Source organism: Octodon degus, unplaced genomic scaffold (assembly GCF_000260255.1).
Source record: "Octodon degus isolate 3935 unplaced genomic scaffold, OctDeg1.0 scaffold00314, whole genome shotgun sequence".
NCBI lineage: Eukaryota > Metazoa > Chordata > Mammalia > Rodentia > Octodontidae > Octodon > Octodon degus.
In genome coordinates this window covers 183230-186922 of record NW_004524890.1, presented here as the reverse complement: position 1 = coordinate 186922, position 3693 = coordinate 183230, and the positions used below count along the sequence as shown (strand labels likewise).

The 3693-nt window shown below is 34.8% G+C and overlaps 1 pseudogene; it reads left to right on the top strand.

Annotated features, from left to right (window-relative positions):
• LOC101564591 overlaps positions 1–3269 on the top strand; it is a 6803-nt pseudogene extending 3534 nt beyond the window's left edge.
• Positions 3270–3693: the final 424 nt, after the last annotated feature.

Sequence of the window (3693 nt, the reverse complement as noted above, 5' to 3'; positions counted from 1 at the left end):
CGCATCTTGTACAGCAATTAACCACTAAGAAGAATATATGCAGTGTATTATTTGTTGAAACTGTACTTTTGATTTGATTTGAAACTGTCTCATTGCTATATGTTTATCAATAAAACTTGAGAAAAAATAAAAATAAAACATTGTATCAAGACAGTCCTGTGACATTTTTTTCCTTGTGTCTTTTTTTCATTTATTACCCTTAAAAAAAAAAACATTTACTTGAGAGATAGTATGGCGATAATTGGTATGTCATGAGAAGAAGTACGTATTTAGGGCTGGGGAGATGGCTCAGTGGATAAGTGCTTCCCTGGCAAGCACAAGGGCCTGAGTTCAATCCCCAGTTCCCGCAATCAATCAATCAATCAACCAATCAATCAATCAAAAGAAGATGTATGTATCTAGAGGACCAGAATGGCAGGCATTCCAAGTGTGATCCTTCTAGTACACATTGCTATCTTCAGTGCAGTTGCTTGGTTCACAGGTATCAGTGTATATAGTTAGTCAGGGTGAAAGTACTACCAATTAACTGCTAGTTTCAAAAACCTGCTGATGTTTCTCAGGATCATTGCCTTATTTATCCTGTGTGTATAAGTGTATGGCTCAACCTCTGTCATGTTTCCCAGCTTTTCTCCTTTACCTGTAACAATTAGGAAAGAGAAAAACACAAAAACAATACATATAGCAAGGGAGAAAGTCACATTATTCCTTTTTGTAAATGATGATCTTTTATTTAGAAGACTCTAAAAATTCCATCAGAAAATTTCAGATCACATAAGTAAATCAAGCAAAATTGCAAGATACAAAATCAACACACAAAAATCTATAGCTTTTTTGTACACCAATAATGAACTTTCTAAAAGATGAAATCAAGAAAACAATTCTATTTACAATAGCTGCAAAAATACTTAGGGTTAAGTCCAACTAAGCAGATGAAAGGCCTCTACAATTAGTTACAGAATACTGAAGAAAAATCTTAAGATGATAGTATTAGATGGAAGGGTCTGCCATGTTCATGGGTCAGCAGAACCAGTATTGTTAAATTGGCCACTTTACCAAAAGTTATCTGCAGATTCAGTGTAATATCCACTGAGTTACTGATGATATTCATCAAAAAGTACTGAAAATCCTAAAATTCATATGTAAACACAAATGCCCTAGAAGAGATAGTAGAATTCTGAGGGAAAGAAAGAGCAGTATTGGAGGTATAACAGTTCCTAATTTCAAAATATACCACAAAACTATGGTGGTAAAAACATTATTGTACTGGCATAAAACTAGACAGAGACAAATGGAATAGATTAGAGGACACAGAAACAATCTCATTCAACTACAACCATCTATTCTTGAGAAAGAGGCCAAAAATACATTCTGGAGAAAAGATAGCTAATGTTGCTGGGAAAACTGAGTATCAAGATACTGATGCTTAAAACGATATCTTTCTTTGTATTAAAATTCAAGGACCTAGGTGTAAGTGTTGAAACTTTAAAACACCTATAACAGAAAAAAATACATGTGAAAACTTTCTGAATAGGACTTCAGTAGCACAGGAAATAATAAAATCAAGAAATGGTATTACATCAAATTATAAAGTTTCTGCATAACAAAGGAAACAATCAAGAGTGACTAAATGGCTTACAGAATAGAAGAAAATCCTTATCTCCTACTCTTCTGACAGAGGATTAATACACAGAATATATAAAGAATTATGAGTTAACCACCAAAAAATAGCCCTCCCTATTGCTGAGGCCAAATGGATTAGATACGTCTCAAAAAAAAGTACAAACAGCTAATAAACATATGAAAATTGCTCAGTGTATTTAGCCATCAGAGAAACACAAATCAAAATCACAATGAAGTTCCATCTCATCAAGTCGGAATTGCTATCAAGAATACAAATCAAAACAATAAATGATGACAAGGATGCAGGGGAAAGGAACTATCTACGCTGTTGATGAGAATATTAATTAATACAGCAGTTATGGAAATCAGTATGGATGTTAGTCATGAAACTAAACACAGAAATGCCATTTGACTAAGCTATACCAGTCCTAAATTCTTTGGGGGAGGTACCAGGAATCAAGCTCAGGACCTCATGCTTGCCAAGCAGGTGCTGCACAACTGAGCTAAATCCTCAACCCTTTCAGCTTATTTCTGAGTTATTGTTATTGTGATATAGAGAAACTTGCATCTGCATGTTTATTGTCATAATTCATAACATCTAAGCTATGTAATCAGCCTCAGTGCCCATCAACAGATGAACTGACAAAGGAATTGTATATATGCATGATGGAATATTATTCAGTCATTGTATTAGTTTTTTTTTGTATTAGCTTTTAATTGCTAGAATGCAATACCTAATAAACACAGCTTAAAGGAAAGGCTTAATTTGACACAAGGTTTATGAGGTTTTAGTCCATGATCATTGGCTTACTCCAAATCAGGAATGTCATGGAAGAAATTCATACCTGAGAACTCAAGTATCTACAGTCTTTGGACATGCATCAAGTATGAAAAGGTCCCTTAAAGACTTCTCCAAATACAGCTTCTCTAACAGCAATGGAACACCAATCTCTGACAAAGCAAAATAAAAAAGGAAGATATAAATAAAGGACTGTTTTTGTTGTGGAAAAAATATATGTATATACAAGATAGGATATATATACAACTATTTCTCTTAGTTCAATGAGAAGAAAGGTTTGTCCTAGTATTGTTTAGACAAGATATCATGTCTGCATCTTGTCCTCTGAATAATTCAAAGACAATATGAAATGTATTAATTATTGTGACTGTCCTACTAACATGTTTTGAAACTGTTTCACTGCTATTTTATCTTTTTTCTCAATAAAATGAGTAAAAATATAAATAAATAAATAAATAAATAAATAGTCAGAAATTCATAGCTGAAGAATGCTGTTCACATCATAGCATCCAGGAAGCAGAGCCAGGTAACAGTGCCAGAGAAGATAGGAATAGGTACCAGATATACATCCCAAAGTCTTGCCTCGGTGCCCCACCCAGATATACCTGGAAATATGTTTCACTATTTCCCTAGGTGGCTGTCAACCCAGTTAAGTTTACAAGTTTAGCCATCACTTCCAAAAGAAGAATGTAATTTTATTTTTTTGGTACCAGGAATGGAACTCATAACCTCACACTCACCAGGCAGGACTGCACCACTGAACTATAAATCCACCCTGCAAAAGAAGATTAAAATAATTTTCTTATCATTTGCAGAAATGGATGGAACTGCAGACTGTTACATGAAGTGAAATAACTCAGACCCAAACTGAATTATCAATACTTTCTCTTATGTGAAGAATGGAGGTGGGGTGAGGTGGCAGATGAAAAGAGATGATGTGAAAGTAGAAGGGATACTATCATACAAGAGAAAATGAAGAGGGTATTATAGAAGGACAGAGTGTGTATGTGTGAAATGATCAGTGTATGTGATATCCATGTGCAAATATGCCAAAGTGAAACACATTAGCCCATATAACTAATATATGCTAATAAAAATAATGAAAAAAATCAGTGAAGATGAAAGCAGAAAAACAAGAAAACCAAAACAAGAAAGGAAATTACTTGACAAAAATAAATTTGAGCCAGTCCTAGCCCAGGTCCGGTGAGTGTGCGGAGAGTTTCCTGCTACCCTGCGCCGGCGGGACCAGTCCCAGCCCAGGCGCAGCATGGGCC